The following is a 17,598-nucleotide window of genomic DNA, read 5'->3' as shown; positions in this document are numbered from 1 at the left end:
TCGGCATCTCCGTGCCTCAGCATCTCTGTGCCTCAGCACTTCCGTGCCTCCAAGAACCTCCGTGCCTCAGCACCTCTGTGCCTCAGCACCTCCGTGCCTCAGCACCTCCGTGCCTTCAAGTATCTCCGTGCTTCCAAGCACCTCCGTGCCTCCAAGTATCTCCGTGCTTCCAAGCACCTCCGTGCCTCCAAGCACCTCCATGCCTCCAAGCACCTCTGTGCCTCCAAGCACCTCAGTGCCTCCAGGCACTTCTGCACCTCAGTGCCTCCAAGCACCTCAGTGCCTCCAAAAACCCAGTGCTCACAAGCGTAGTTGGTGTCTCCAGCATCTGGTACTCCTTAATTCTTTCCTCAGCACCTTTTCAAGTTCTGTCTTTCAGGAGACCTCCAGCATCCATACCTGCTTCCTGTCTGCCGACCAAATCCTGCATGAGGAAAACCTAGATTCGGTCATCTCTGCTGCGGTCCCTCTTCCTGGTCACCAGAAGAAACCCAGAGCCCACAACACCCCCAATTCAGGTCAGTGAAAGTATTCACATAGTCCTCCATTCGCCCGCACAGACTTCACTAACACCGGGTTCACAAAACCTCAGTCATGACAATGATGTCCCGGCGTGCCGCACGGACAGGGGAGTTACTATGGAAACCGGAGATGCATCCAAATGGGCGCCGCTCCGGCACCTGCAAGTGAAATAAGGCAAACAATAAACAATTAAAAACAAAATACACAAATATACTTAAAGACATGCCTTAAATATATTATCATACCCCCTATGACTACCATCTAATTATAACAACAAATCGCCATACTAATATGTAGCATATGGGGTAACCAATGTAAACAACAGTATAACAAATATAAAGAGAAAATATGAATAGAATGACTCAATGAGTGTCCTAGGAACTAGCTCAGAGAAAACATTGCAAGCCCATATTCTCGTTTAGCGTACGAAAAGGGATGTAGTGACCAACCATTTGCATGTCACTGTCTTCAGGCTAAGCACGGGGTTGCTAGCATTAGAGCTATACTTATTGACCATGTCCCAAACTTATTGAGAGGAGGTGACAGAGCCAGGAGACTACTACAAAAAGAGACCCGTTAGATCTTTCCTTGGGGACTTTGTCTCCTAAGGGTTTAAACGAGAATATGGGCTTGCAATGTTTTCTCTGAGCTAGTTCCTAGGACACTCATCGAGTCATTCTATTCATATTTTCTCTTTATATTTGTTATACTGTTGTTTACATTGGTTACCCCATAGGCTACATATCAGTATGGTGATTTGTTGTTATAATTAGATGGTAGTCATAGGGGGTATGATAATATATTTAAGTCATGTCTTTAAGTATATTTGTGTATTTTGTTTTTAATTGTTTATTGTTTGTTTTATTTCACTTGCAGGTGCCGGAGCGGCGCCCGTTTGGACGCGTCTCTGGTTTCCATAGTAACTCCCCTGTCCATGCGGCGTGCCGGGATGTCATCACCCAGAGATGCGGAAGTCAGCAGAGCGGGCTGGCGGGTGGTGGCGCAGAGGGACAGGTGAGTATGATTTAGGCACTTATGTTCATTGGTATGTGGGTATATAGTTATGTTCTTTTGGTGTATGTTTTTGTTGCTGTTTTGGCCCTGAGGACGGGGTCATCCCCAAAACATGTCGGCCTGAATGGGCAATAAACTGACTTCACATTAAGTATCCTGTTCAAGTCTGATAAGTGCCGCCGTCATCCACCGTGCATATATATATATATATATATATATATATATATATGTGTGTGTGTGTGGAAGCTGGTGACATTGGTTAACATCCACTATCGAAAGTGATCAGACGTGCAAAGGCAGAAGCTGAGGAGAAAATGGCCCAGTCAGTAGATAAAGGGAACAAAACTTTTTTTTAAGTATATAAGTGAAAGGAGAAAATCAAATGGAGGAATAATAAGACTTAAGACAGAGAGTGAGCATTTGGTGGAGGGAGACAAGGCAATAGCAGATCACCTAAATAATTATTTTTGCTCAGTATTTACTACAGAAGAAGGGATGGGGCCACAGTTAAGTTGCAAGGACATTCATAAAAATAAGGTAGATGAAAGTACATTTACAGAGGAGAAGGTCCTAACAGAACTTTCAAAACTAAAAGTGGATAAATCAATGGGACCAGATAGGATACACCCAAGGATACTCAAAGAGTTAAAAGATGTGCTGGTTACACCTATAACAGAATTATTTAACCAGTCACTAAATACAGGTGCTATTCCAGAGGACTGGAAAAGAGCAAATGTAGTTCCACTGCACAAAAGTGGAAGCAAGGAAGAAGCAAGTAACTGCAGACCAGTAAGGCTTACATCAGTAGTAGGGAAAGTAAAGAAAAACTATTAAAAGAAGGAGCTGTGGAATATCTTAAATCAAACAACTTACAGGATCCAAAACAGCATGGATTTACTGGTGGGAGATCATGTCAAACAAATCTTATTGACTTTTTTGACTCTGTGACGAAAATAATAGATCAAGGGGGAGCTGTAGATGTAGCATATCTAGACTTTAGTAAGGTGTTTGATATTGTCCCACATCTCAGACTGCTAAATAAACTTGAAAGCGTGGGGTGGATTATAAAACAGTTAAATGGATAAGAACCTGGTTGCAGGATAGGAAACAGACAGTTGTAGTTAATGAGTGCAATCTTTGGAGGGAAATGTTACCAGTGGAGTACCCCAGGGATCTGTACTTGGTCCAGTTCTCTTTAATATCTTTGTTGGTGACATTGTAGATGGTATTGAAGGGAAGGTATGCCTTTTTGCAGATGATACAAAGATATGCAACAGGGTAGACACACTGGGAGGGATAAAACAAATGATTGATGACCTAGGTAGGCTTGAGAAAGGGTCAAGAACGTGGCAACTACAGTTTAATGCAAAAAAATGCAAAATCATGCACTTGGGTCTCAAAACCCAAAGGCTAAATATAGTATCAAGGGTACTATAATGGAAACTACTGAGGAGGAAAGGGATTTAGGAGTCACTATTTCAAGTGACTTGAAGGCAGGAAAGCAATGCAACAAAGCAATGAGAAAGGCAAGTCAGATGCTTGGTTGCATAGGGAGAGGAATCAGTAGCAGGAAAAAAGAAGTGATAATGCCACTGTATAGGTCATTGGTGCGGCCCCATCTGGAATACTGTGTCCAGTTCTGGAGACCATATCTCCAGAAGGATATAAATACATTAGAGAGTGTACAAAGAAGGGCAACCAAAATGGTGCATGGCCTACATCACAAAACTTACCCGGAAAGGCTAAAAGATCTTAACATGTATAGTATGGAGAAGAGAAGGGAAAGGGGAAACATGATAGAAACTTTCAAATATACCAAAGGTTTTAACAAAGTTCAGGAAGGAAACATTCTTCAAAGGAAGAGAAGTATTAGAACTCGAGGACATACACTGAGACTGGGGGGGGGAGGTTCAGGGGAAATTTAAGGAAAAATTACTTCACAGACAGGGTAGTGGATTAGTGGAATAGACTCCCATCAGAGGTTGTAGAAGCTAAGACTGTAGAGCAATTTAAAGATGCTTGGGATAGGCATATGAATATCCTTACAAAGAATTAAGGTTCAAAAAGGGTTGAGATTGCCTAAAGGATAAAAAAAAGGGGAAGACTAGATGGGCCAAGTGGTTCTTATCTGCCGTCAAATTCTATGTTTTTATGTTACTTGGATCTGGCATGCATATTTGGGAGCATTCCTGACTACTGTGTATCTGGGTATTGCATAACAATGACTTCATTTCTGAATATATATACAAGTGCTGTATGTATATACAAGTGCGGTGTCACTTGCTGAGGGGGGGGGGGGGGTAGCGTGAAGCACACCAGGCTGATAAGCCCGGTAATTTTTTTTTCTTGTCATTACGACTTGGGACAATGGGCAGCAAATTGTGGTCCCGTTGTTAGGGTCTCCTGCCCTGTGCTGCCACGTCGTCATGGCAACCGGGAGACAAGTGCTAGTGGAGTAACCTGAGCGCAGCTGATACTCCGGTTCGGGTCTTTTGCTGTGCAGTGGTTATAGGCTCTGTGCACGGCAGGGGATCCGGTGCTGGTTTTTGTGCTCACAGTCTGTGAGGTCTGAGTGGGGCGTGGACAGCACCTGCTTTATAAGGCCTCTTTTCAGGGTAAGCAGATGCTGCTGAATCTTTGTTGGTTAGTCAGTTCATGAAAGTTAGCCAGTACTGTGTAGCTTTGTATTTGTTTGTTGCTTACTGCAAATAGGCCTGGGGATTTGGTATTACACTCTGCCAATCCAGACCTAGCAGTAAGACTGGAGTCAGTCGTTTAGCTTGCTGGGGTTCTGTTACCACTCTGTGAACTTAGCAAGTTTGCGGCTGTATTCTAAGACTTGCCTGTCTAATCCTGTCTCACTGTGCTAGGTGTCAGGGGTCAGTTTAGTGGCAGTAAGCTAAAACCTGTGCACTGCAAGTGAGAAATAGGATTGTGGAGACTCTCCTTGTGTCTATCATTCCATCTCTGACCAAGGAGTTTACTGCCACACCCGTTGGTAACCCTTTAGGGTTTTGCTGTTGCCCTTAGCAACAGCATTTCGGGTTCTCTATGTATTAAAACACAACATCTTGCTTTTTCCATCTGTGCAGTTCTAATACAAAGGAGATACCCAGTTCCTTAGCCTCTGGGCTTCTCTGTTCACTTTGTGTGTATTTTGTTACCCTATTACCTTCTGTGTACGTTATGTCATATTCCCCAGTTTGTCTGTGAGTCCATTTGTTTTGCATAACAGTTCAAACACCAGTACATTCCTGCAGACACTGGAGTGCATAACAGTTCTGACACCAGTACTTTCCTGCAGGCACTGGTGTGCATAACATATTCAGCAGCCTAATACTCCTGTTGAAATTTTGTGGGAATATGGAGCATACCCCTCAAAATACGTTGCAACAGGTGGTCGATCAGGTGCAGGTCCTGACTCGACAATTTAATGATTTGTCCATTAAAATGCACACCTCCCAGGCTGCTGGTGGAGCTCCCGCAGCAGCAGCACCTGCAGGGGTTAAGGAGCCGAAAGTAAATCTCCCGGATCGTTTTTCTGGAGATCGCTCGCAGTTCTTTTGTTTCAAGGAGAGCTGCAAGCTATACTTCCGGCTTAGGCCTCAGTCTTCTGGGTCGGAGATTCAGCGGGTGGGCATAGTGATTTCCTTGCTACAAGGAGACCCACAGGTCTGGGCATATGGGTTGCAGCCTGACTGTCCGTCGCTTAAAAGTGTTGATGCTTTTTTTACGGCACTGGGCATGGTGTATGATGACCCTGACAAGACGGCCTCAGGCGAGGCTCAGATTTCGATCCTTAAGCAAGGGCGAAGGCCAGTTGAGGTTTACTGTACGGAGTTTCGGAGGTTGGCCCATGATACCCAGTGGAATGACCCAGCCCTGAGACACCAGTACCGAAGAGGTCTTTCTAACCAGATAAAGGACCAACTGGTACAATATCCCTTGCCTGATAGCTTGGATCAGCTCATGCAGTTATCCATCCGGGTGGATAGACGGCTGAGAGAGCGTAGGCTTGAAAGGGAGACAGAGATTTCCTTCCTTCCCAAGGGAACCTCAGACTCTGAGGAATTTTCTGAGGAGCCTTTGCAGATTGGGGCTACCCGCCTCTCCTCGCGTGAGAAGACGCGGAGGAGACAGCAGGGGTTGTGTTTGTACTGTGGGAATAAAGGTCATGTGGTAGTATCATGCCCAGAAAAGCCGGAAAACTTCAGGGCCTGAGGGTGATGGGAAATATCCTGTCAGGCCAGAAGTCAGAATTTCCCAAGAAGACTTTTATCATTCCGGTGACCTTGAAGATCCTCGGTCAAACTGTCAAGACTGAGGCCTTTGTGGACAGTGGGGCCGACGGGGTTTTTATGGACCGCCAATTCGCCCTGAAACACTCTGTTCCCTTAGTACCCTTGGCATCGGAAATTGAGATTTGTGGGTTAAACGGGGAACCATTATCCCAAGGTAAAATTACCTCTTGCACTAGCCAGATTTCTTTGTTTATTGGAGCCACACACTCTGAAAAATTGTCCTTTTATGTGACTGTCTGTACTTTTGCCCCATTGGTGTTGGGGTTACCCTGGTTAAGGGCCCACAATCCTCAATTTGACTGGGTCTCTAGGGAGATTCTTAGTTGGGGTACTGATTGTTTCAGGAGTTGCTTGAGCCTTCCAGTCAGGCTCTCGCAGCTAAGTTTGCCAGGATTGCCAGGGTGTTATGCAGATTTTGCGGACGTGTTCTCCAAGAAAGTTGCAGAGGTACTACCTCCCCATCGCCCCTATGACTGTGCCATTGATTTGTTGCCAAATGCTAAGCTTCCCAAGAGCAGGTTGTACTCCCTGTCACGTCCTGAGACTCAGGCTATGGCAGAGTACATTCAGGAGAACTTGGCTAAGGGATTTATCAGACCTTCACAGTCTCCAGTTGGGTCGGGGTTCTTCTTCGTGGGTAAAAAGGACGGTTCGTTGCGACCCTGCATCGACTTCAGGGAATTGAACCGTATCACGATTAAAAACTCATACCCACTGCCTCTCATTTCGGTCTTGTTTGACCAGCTTCGTACTGCCACCATTTTTTCTAAGATTGACCTACGCGGTGCGTACAATCTAATCCGAATAAGAGAGGGGGATGAATGGAAGACTGCCTTTAATACCCACTCAGGGCATTATGAATATTTGGTGATGCCTTTTGGGCTCTGTAATGCCCCGGCAGTCTTCCAGGATTTCATGAATGATGTGCTCAGGGAATATTTGGATAGATTCTTAGTTGTATACTTAGATGACATCCTAATCTTCTCCCATTCCCTGGAGGAACATCGGAAGCATGTACGCTTAGTCCTCCAGAAACTCAGAGACCACCGGCTTGGGGCGAAGCTGGAGAAGTGCGAATTTGAAGTTCAGCAAATCGCATTTCTAGGATATATTATCTCCCCAGAAGGTTTCCAAATGGAGGGTTCCAAGGTACAGGCAGTCCTGGATTAGGTGCAGCCCACTAGTTTGAAGGCGCTTCAGCGTTTCCTGGGCTTTGCGAATTTTTATAGACGATTTATCGCTGGATTTTCGTCTATAGTGGCGCCCTTGGTGGCACTCACTAAGAAAGGGGCGGATGTTGCTCACTGGTCTTGTGAGGCTAACGCGGCTTTTGCCCGTCTCAAAAGGGCATTTGTTTCGGCCAAGGTGCTGCGACACCCAGATCCAGAGCGTCCTTTTGTGGTGGAGGTGGATGCCTCTGAGATGGGTATTGGGGCAGTGCTTTCTCAGATGGGAGTGTCTGATAATCGCCTTCATCCCTGTGCTTACTTTTCCCGTAAATTTTCGCCTGCCGAGATGAATTATGACGTGGGTAACCGGGAATTGTTGGCTATTAAGGATGCACTCGAGGAGTGGAGACACTGGCTTGAGGGGGCTAAGTTTGTGGTCTCAATTCTCACTGACCATAAGAATCTGGCATATTTAGAGTCAGCGAAGCGTCTCAATGCCAGGCAGGCACGATGGGCTTTGTTTTTTGCTCGCTTTAATTTTTTGATAACATATCGCCCTGGGTCAAAAAACATCAAGGCTGATGCGCTCTCGCGGAGTTTTGCTCCAATCCAGGAGACCACCGAGGAGCCGTTGCCCATTGTTTCCCCATCATGTATTAAAGTGGGCATTACCCAGGACCTCTTATCATTAGTCCTTAGAGCACAGGAGCAGGCTCCTCCAGACCTTCCGGTAGGTCTTTTGTTTGTGCCTCCTAGGTTAAGACAGCGAGTGTTCCTGGAATTCCATGCCAAGAAGTCGGCAGGTCACCCGGGTATTGCCAGAACTCGGGAGTTGCTATCTAGGGCGGTGTGGTGGCCCTCGGTGGCTAAGGATGTGGAGCAGTGGGTTCGGGCATGTGACATCTGTGCCCGAAATAAGACTCCTAGAGGGGTTCCTGTTGGCCCATTACATCCACTCTCTATCCCATCTAAGCCATGGACCCACATTTCAATGGATTTTGTGGTGGACTTGCCCAAATCCTCGGGGATGACAGCCATCTGGGTTGTCGTTGACAGGTTTTCGAAGATGGCGCACTTCGTTCCACTGGTTGGGCTGCCATCAGCCAGACGCCTGTCTGAATTATTTATGCTGCATGTTGTGCGTCTCCACGGGTTGCCACTTGATGTGGTCTCTGACCGCGGATCCCAGTTTGTGGCCAAATTCTGGAGGGCATTTTGTTCCGATCTCCAGATTTCTGTCAGCTTGTCGTCAGGCTACCATCCGCAGTCTAATGGGCAGACTGAAAGGGTGAACCAGTCCTTGGAGCAGTTCCTCAGGTGTTATGTCTCCAAGTGTCAGACTGACTGGGTTGCTCATCTGTCCATGGCGGAGTTTGCCTATAACAACGCGGCTCACTCTGCTACAGGGATCTCTCCCTTCCTTTGTGTGTATGGGCATCATCCTAAGGCCAATTCTTTTGACCCCCTGGACTCCACGCCTGGTGGTTCCTCTGTGGTTTCGGTCCTTAGAGGTATTTGGCGGAAAGTGAAGAAAGCCCTTGTGTCTGTGTCATTAGTGACCAAAAGGGTTTTTGATAAGCGGAAAAGACCCTGCAGCTTCAAATTAGGAGACTTCGTCTGGTTGTCTACCAAGAATTTGAAGTTGAGACAGCCATCTCATAAGTTAGGGCCCCGGTTCATCGGCCCTTATAAGATCACCAGGGTTATCAATCCGGTGGCATTTCAGTTAGATCTGCCCCGTTCTTTGGGTATCAATAGAACATTTCATTGTTCCCTTTTAAAACGGGCGATTAGTAATCCTTCTTCCAGTGGAAGACCTTCCCCTCTTCTGATACGTGGCCAGAGGGAGTTTGTTGTTGAAAGGATTCTTGACTCCAAGGTGGTTCGGGGTCGGCTGTCATTTTTGGTGCACTGGAAGGGGTATGGCCCGGAGGAGCGGTCGTGGGTGCGCAGTTGTGATCTTCATGCCCCCAGACTGATACGCTCTTTCTTCTCGCAGTTCCCCGATAAACCCGGTGGTAGGGGTTCTTTGACCCCTCGTCAGAGGGGGGGTACTGTTAGGGTCTCCTGCCCTGTGCTGCCACGTCGTCATGGCAACCGGGAGACAAGTGCTAGTGGAGTAACCTGAGCGCAGCTGATACTCCGGTTCGGGTCTTTTGCTGTGCAGTGGTTATAGGCTCTGTGCACGGCAGGGGATCCGGTGCTGGTTTTTGTGCTCACAGTCTGTGAGGTCTGAGTGGGGCGTGGACAGCACCTGCTTTATAAGGCCTCTTTTCAGGGTAAGCAGATGCTGCTGAATCTTTGTTGGTTAGTCAGTTCATGAAAGTTAGCCAGTACTGTGTAGCTTTGTATTTGTTTGTTGCTTACTGCAAATAGGCCTGGGGATTTGGTATTACACTCTGCCAATCCAGACCTAGCAGTAAGACTGGAGTCAGTCGTTTAGCTTGCTGGGGTTCTGTTACCACTCTGTGAACTTAGCAAGTTTGCGGCTGTATTCTAAGACTTGCCTGTCTAATCCTGTCTCACTGTGCTAGGTGTCAGGGGTCAGTTTAGTGGCAGTAAGCTAAAACCTGTGCACTGCAAGTGAGAAATAGGATTGTGGAGACTCTCCTTGTGTCTATCATTCCATCTCTGACCAAGGAGTTTACTGCCACACCCGTTGGTACCCCTTTAGGGTTTTGCTGTTGCCCTTAGCAACAGCATTTCGGGTTCTCTATGTATTAAAACACAACATCTTGCTTTTTCCATCTGTGCAGTTCTAATACAAAGGAGATACCCAGTTCCTTAGCCTCTGGGCTTCTCTGTTCACTTTGTGTGTATTTTGTTACCCTATTACCTTCTGTGTACGTTATGTCATATTCCCCAGTTTGTCTGTGAGTCCATTTGTTTTGCATAACAGTTCAAACACCAGTACATTCCTGCAGACACTGGAGTGCATAACAGTTCTGACACCAGTACTTTCCTGCAGGCACTGGTGTGCATAACACCCGTAATCTGGAAAAAAGAACATTACCACATTTACTCGACTACGTATATATGTGGATAAGAATATTACATCTTTCATTTACTAACTGTAAGTGGCCATTTTATCGGAACTGTGTTTATGTAATACATGAAACGGTATTACGCTATTTTGTCCGGAACTGGCTTGTGAGTTATTTCGGATTCCCCAAGATAGTTTCATTTGGATGTCGGATACCTGTACCCGCCTCTTGTTGAGGATTACTGTATAATGATATGCCTGTGTGTATAAAAAACCATTAAGAAATTTGTAGAATAATCTTGTTGCATGATTACCAAATTTGTGTCTCCCCGAAATTCACACCTGGTTGATATTTTGGGATATTGGAAAGACGGCAACACATTATCCAGGGTCACTTCCAGTCAAGCTGCTGTAGACAATTACACACATGCCACATATATACAGTAGATGTTTATAACCATAGTCAATAAATGAATATACCTAGACAGAGCAGTTAGTCCTTGCAGATAGGTAAGTTGAAGCAACATACAATTAGCAATAATCATATAATTGCATGTAATTGTAAGCAGGACGCAGCGATAGTTATATATGAAAGAATTCAGCTGCCACTTGGTACCAGTATCCAGCGCCTGCTTAGCCATCAAGTTTAAGAAGTCAGGAAAGGAGAATTTCAAGAGAACTCTAAAGCAATCTGTAAGTTCTGTTTGATTTCAGTGACGCATTTCATCGATCAGAGCGGGCTTTTTCAATTTATGCATATATATCGGTAAATAAATTATATAGGAATACATATGTATGGGGTTAATTGACCCTGCAAGAGCACCAGTGTATGAGGATACATTTATAATAAATTAGTGTCAATATAATTTTGTAGGCATCCCACCAATGTTTTATCTAGCCTTTTAACAGGTTTTCTAAATTATTATTATTATTATTAGCAGTTTCTTATATAGCGCAGCATATTCCGTTGCGCTTTACAATTACAACAACAGTAATATAACAAAACTGGTTAAAAACAGACAGACATAGAGGTAGGAAGGCCCTGCTCGCAAGCTTACAATCTATAGGGAAATAGGCATAGATACACAAGGATAGATGCTATCTATTGCATAATGGTCCACCAGATTGCTAGGTTCTTAATGGGTTGTATGATGATACCGCGCAAAGTTGGCCAAGTGTCAGGAGGGTGTGAGACTAAAGAAAGGCAAGATATGTGATGTTATGAATATATATGAGGACTGTACAGAGGATGTAATTAGATAGGGAAGCACTGAAGATTATGTGGGTGGGTCTGGAATTTAATAGGCTTGTCTGAAGAGGTAAGTTTTCAGGGAATGTTTAAAGGTTTGGAGACTAGAGGCGAGTCTTACTGTGCGTGGGAAATACTGTAAACCTCTGTTCATATCTAGGTTATCTATGGAAGTTCTGAACCTTGTTCAAACATTGCAAGGATTGTTCTCTTTCCTCTATAATTAATGAGGAAGAACGTCAAGAGGGAGCGTTAAGTGCTCATTTTTTGGTATAATTCATTTGTGGTTTATAGTGTGTTCTGATTGCTCTAAGACCTATACTAGATGTACTGTAGGGTTAGAATTTCTGCGTTTGCCCCGTGGGTGCATGTGCAGGGCCTGTCCTGCGCATGCACTCTAATTTCTGCGACTGCGCACTTATTGCGGAGCGATCGCAATTAGTGCATGGCCGCAGATGGGCGGTTTTTAGCATGCTGGGTGGCCTGCAATAGGCTTCCCCCAGCAATGCTAAATTTCATAGGATGTGTTGTCTTGACTGAAAATAAGAACAATGGTGGTACTTCAAGCAGCCTGTTTGTATGGTTTTTAATTACTACTAGTGTTTGCCCGTGGATTTGCTTTCATGGATGTCTGTTATTGCTCAGTGGAATTAATTTTACAAAGACAGTAGTGGTATCCAGGGCTTAAAGTGGTCCTGGCGAGGTGGCGGAACTCATGGAGGAGGACCATGGAGGCACCAGGACCTGAGGAAGGAGTAGGTGGCTGCAGCTCATCAGCAACACTAGTGCCGCCTGTATTATCGATTGACGCAGATGATGGGGTGGGCTTTTCTGTTGGACTTACTGTTCGGGGCAATGGAGATGGTGGAACTAGTTCCCCCTACCATTACAGGTGGTGGAACTCAGTTCCACCTCGTCCCCCCCCCCCCCCCCCCCCCTTTAACCCCTGGTGGTATCCAATATTGCTGTTTAAATTCGGTTAAAAAAAAGTTGTCTCCATAATTCATAAACAGCCCCTAGAAGTATATTTTTCCCCAAAAATTATATTTATTTACATTCAGTCAGTGCTATTTTTCAGCAGGAACCAGCAGGAACTGTGTTCCTGAACCTCTCATTAAATGTGACATCATCAGTACTGGGTTCCTGAACCTGTCCTGGGCCAAAATGTATTTTCCATAAGATAAGTTTTATTTTAAAGTCCATTTTCAGTGCCTTCTTTTCTAAAAACTACAGTATATATCATCTGTCTATAACTTTTTTAATAGCTCCAACCCTAGACCTCGTAGTTCCTGAATCTATTTTTCAAAATAGTACTGGTGTAACTGTCACAGCTGAGGGCATTGTGTACCTGGCACTACTGGGGGCATTTTGTAACTGGCACTGCTGGGGAAATTGTGTAACTGGCATTATGGCATTTTGGTGGCATTATGTGTATCTGGCACTACTGGTGGCATTATGTGTATATATGGTAATTATGTGTTTTAAAAAAAAAAGTTTATGTACCAAATAATTCCCCACCCCTTTGGTAGCTCCACCCACATCACCACACACCTCTGCCCCGCCCACAGTTCCTGAACCTATTTTCCTACAAATATAGCACTACATTTAGTCATTTTTTACTTGAGGAGCCTGCACACTATCAAGCATCTGGTTTTTCCTTCATGGTTCCTTTCCCTGATGCCACATTGAGATAATATATACCTCACTTTCTTTCTAGGTAACTAAGCTATCCAGTAGTGAGAACTCCATCCAAATTCATCCCATAGTTTTTGCGTGATGCGGGAACGAACAGACGTACAAACAAAAACTCTGCAAATATTTTTTTTTTTATCCGTTGTTCAGAAACAGTCCCAAGGAGTATATTTCTCCAAAAAGTTTCTACAGTATGTACAGACACAACCCTTACAAATTTATTCTAAGTATAGATGATCTAATAGGCCATTTATGTAAAACTACTAACTGTCCCGATTTATGTGGTCAATCCCAATTGGAGGGAACTGTCCACCTGTCTCACTTATCAGGACTTTTATTCCAATACCAAGACAGATTGGAGAAGGGTACAGCTAATGGGTTTCTCATCCATGCCTTGCAAGTACAATATGGAAGGGAGGAGAAGGGGGGCTGGAGGCTGTCCAGTACTTTGGGCAGATATACCGCATCCCAGTACTTCGGGCAGCGTTACTGCACCCCCTTTTCAGTCACATGCACACAAATTGCACCCTCTGAGGCTTACCGTGCGGGGTAACTGCACTGATTGAATAGCTCAGGGTAATTGCAGCTGCCCCTAAGTTTTCATTCAAATTTTACAACACTTAATTTTAATTGTTTAGCATAATTGTACTGGCAAAATGTTCCGTCAGTGGCAACAGAAACAATATCCACTTCTAGAAAGTGTTATCTGCAAAACTGACGTCAAAGTGGAATATTATTGCAATTAAAAATGACCTTATGGTTCATTCCTATGCAAAATGTAATAAGTCTACTTTTTTTTAATACATTGTAAAAAACGAGTTAGACATAAATGCAGAAACATATATGCAGCCTGCCTCTAATAAGCGGCATCTGTATTCTTTTCCATCTGTATACCATAAGCTCCAACAGTTGCCATAGTTAAATAAACAACCATGCTTGTCTATGGAAATGACTTCAGGAAATTGCCCTAGCAAAGGTCTATTAGTAGCTACCACTAAAGTGGTCGGCCAGGGCCAACAAAAGTTAGCAGAAACTCATTAGCTGACAATGGAATTTAGAGTGAAACATAATGGAACATAGATTATGAAAGGTATTATCCCCCCTCTCTGAGCTTTCAATGCATAATATTGTAGGTCTATTATAATCATTATTCTTTATCTAACTGTCCAGTGTAGAAAATATTTAGAATTGATCAATTTGTAGGTAACTGCTATGAGTACCTAACTGTGATCGTGAACCTGCAGCACCAACAAGTACTTCACCTATAACAACCCCCTTCCACGGAAATACTATCGTTCACTAATACCTTGCTGCCGTCAGGTAGTGCAGGTACAAGATCACAGACACATATATTTAAAGAGAACAGGACAGTACGGCTGAATGGCGTGAGGAACTAAAAGCACTAGCTAATTCCACCTTTTAACTTAATGACTTTAAGAACTAAATGCACTAGCTGAATATGTCAACTAAATATGAATAATTGGATAATACCAAAGCTATATCTTCAGCCCTTGTAATTTACACTGAAGAATATGCTAGCAGGCTTTCTGAATAGCACAGGCAATTGCACTGTAGAGAAATGGTGGACAGATCTTCTGAAAAACCCAGATTAGTTGCACTGTGTAGAAGATGCTGGCAGATCTTCCTAATAGAACAGATAGAGCCCCACTGTGCAGCACAGAGCAGGTATCCAAATAATCACCAGGACTGTCAGAATCAGACTGATTACAACCCACAAAGGACTGTCAAAGGGAAATCCCTAAAAAGGCTAAACAACCAATCACCACAAGTCTAGAAACCAAGCAAGGCTCTGAACTCAGATGCAATAATCATGAGTCAGAATGTAGCCCAGTATGCCAATGCCTAGTTTGCACAGCCGACTGGTTGCCAGGAGACTGATTGAAGCTCACCTCACTAGAACCAGCTGAACAGTGCTCCCCTCACTGGGAGCAGCTGAACAGTGCTTATTCCAGATTCTGACAAACATTTTTCAAATTCATGCCACTGAAATGGTAGCAAGAAAATCTGAAAATTAGATTAAGTGTTCCCATGCCTTCTAAAGGAATTCTTCTTTGTCGGTCTGTCAGTGCCTTCTAAAGGAATTCCTCTGTGTCAGTCTGTCACTTGTGCCCCCTTTTTCTCCACATATGTGTTTCTCTCACCCTGATTGTATTTGTATGTTCCTGTCTCTGTATTGTGGCTATTTGTGTGTATGTCTGCCTCCTTTTATCCTCTCATGCCCAGAACCGTCCTGTGATCAACCACACCCTCCATATATACGCAACTGCACAAAAATATATTACTTTTATTAAACATTATTTTGAAACCTTCATTCATTATTGAATTATTATTGAAAGCATAACCTACCCCCTGAGATGGTTAAAACAGGAGAGGTACTGCTGTTGTACGAGTACGGCCTCACAACTTGTTAAATAAGCTCTTCCATGCATTTGAACATTCTTCTCTAGAAGTTCTAATTTGCCAACAATTTTAGGTTCCTATGGACCAATGTGTATTTTGTTCACAACATTTTGTTTCCAGAACAAACGTAATAAGGTAGTTTAAACAGAACTCATTTGCATATAAGATTATGGAAAAACATAAGAGCATTCTGGCCCGGAAACTGCTTATGTTCTGCTAAAGACACATTACAACAGAAAAAGACTATTTTATTTGATCTCATGACATTCATATTAAAGCATCACAAATGCGTATCCCAGGGGCAGATTGGGATGGGAAATTTATTGAAGCAGCTTTTATTGTGGAAGGCGTGATCCCTCCTCATAGGGTCCGATTCTGAGTTGGACACAGTTGCGGCCTTCCTTGCGCAAGTTGCGTCTGTGACTTTATGCAAATGCCACTATAGTGCCCTTCCCTGGTACACCTCCATGCATGCAAATATGTAAGGACTGAGAGGCCCACTTTCAATGTCTACAGACGCTGCAATCGTGCTTTGTGCCACCATTGGTCATACCACTGAAACTTACCCACCAACCCATTTAAGCATGGCCTCCAATTCAGCGTCTCTATAAGCAACATGCACATACTGGGTTACATCTGCATCTTATTAGCCAACTTTCTGTAACCTCCACGGAATGGTATCCGGTCTTTACGTCAACAGTTAATAATAGGCCGACCACTATTATGTCGACATGACAATGTTTGGTACAGCATATGGTCAACATGATTTTTCTCATTTTTTTTAATTCTGATAACTTTTTCATACTTTACCATCCACATGGACTACGATTGGGAACGGTAACTTGGGCTGAGCATAGTGATAGCAGAGCGATAGGGCCGGTTCTTGCCCTTGTGGCACCCCGGGCAAAACGCTAGGGGCGTGGCTTAATATGGGGGTGTGGCCAGTTACGCCCCCATTTGTAGCGCCGCTGAAAGAAGAAGAAAAAGTATACTTACATCCCCGCTCCTGATTCCAGACCGCTGCAGACATCCGCCGGCGCCGCTCCTCTCATCGGATGCATAGACACTAGAGGTCAATTATGACCCCTAGCGTCTGTGCCACAATGCTGTGTGGTGCACGATGACGTCATCGTGCACCGCACAGCAAAGGTCTTCTCCACGAAGGGAAACTAGACGCGTAGCGTCTGGTTCCCTTCACAGCAGTGGACCAGCGGGGGGGCACAGCGGGGGGCACAGTGGTGGATCTTGCCATGGTGCGGCACCCTCTGGATGGCGCCGGCGCCCTCCGGAAGGCGCCCCCCCCGGGCAAAAGTCCTGCTTGCCCGTGCAAGATCCGCTACTGCAGAGCGAGACACCTTGCCCAAAACCAACCTGGTTTTGCCTTGTAAATGTTTTCTGCTTTAAAAAACGTACGAGTTCGTCCGGAATCTCAGAGCTCTGGCCGTCTCGCTCTGTATTACATCCAGCCCCATGTATCAGTAAACAGGGCTTACATAATTTTTTGGGGAGAAACAGGATAATACATATCAATCTCTACATAGTATGAAATAAAGTCCATCATTTTGATATCTCTTTAACGGTTTAGGCATCGTAAGCCGAAAAAGCTTACCCTGAACAGACAGACAGATGCCTACCGGAGACTTTATTTTATACTATATAGACATACTACTTGCACCATCCCATGAATATTTGCTTTTATTCATGCAAAATGGTGTCTCAAGGGGTGTGGTTCATCAAATCGACAGTATCTAGGTCGACAATGTTTAGGTCGACCACTATAGGTCGACAGCCACTAGGTCGACATGGATGGAAGGTCGACAGGGTTTCTAGGTCGACATGTGCTAGGTCGACAGGTCTAAAGGTCGACATGAGGATTTTTTTTTTTTGTCGTTTTCTTCGTAGAGTGACCGGAATCCCAAATTAGTGCACCGCGTCCTCTCGCATGGCTACCGCTTCGCTCGGCACACTTTACCGTACCAATCGTAGTCCACGTGGATCGTTAAGTATGAAAAAATTCAAAAAAAGAAAAAAAGTGTGAAAAACTCATGTCGACCTTTAGACCTGTCGACCTAGCACATGTCGACCTAGAAACCCTGTCGACCTTCCATCCATGTCGACCTAGTGACTGTCGACCTATAGTGGTCGACCTAAACATTGTCGACCTAGATACTGTCGATCTTCGGACCGGATCCCGTCTCAAGTAGAGTTGGACATCACTGGCCCAGGAATAAAATGCTTTTTTTTTTT

The sequence above is a fragment of the Pseudophryne corroboree genome, chromosome 7, assembly GCF_028390025.1.
Source record: "Pseudophryne corroboree isolate aPseCor3 chromosome 7, aPseCor3.hap2, whole genome shotgun sequence".
Classification (NCBI taxonomy): Eukaryota; Metazoa; Chordata; class Amphibia; order Anura; family Myobatrachidae; genus Pseudophryne; species Pseudophryne corroboree.
The sequence above is the reverse complement of the archived record's forward strand: the minus strand, read 5'-3'. Positions refer to the sequence as shown.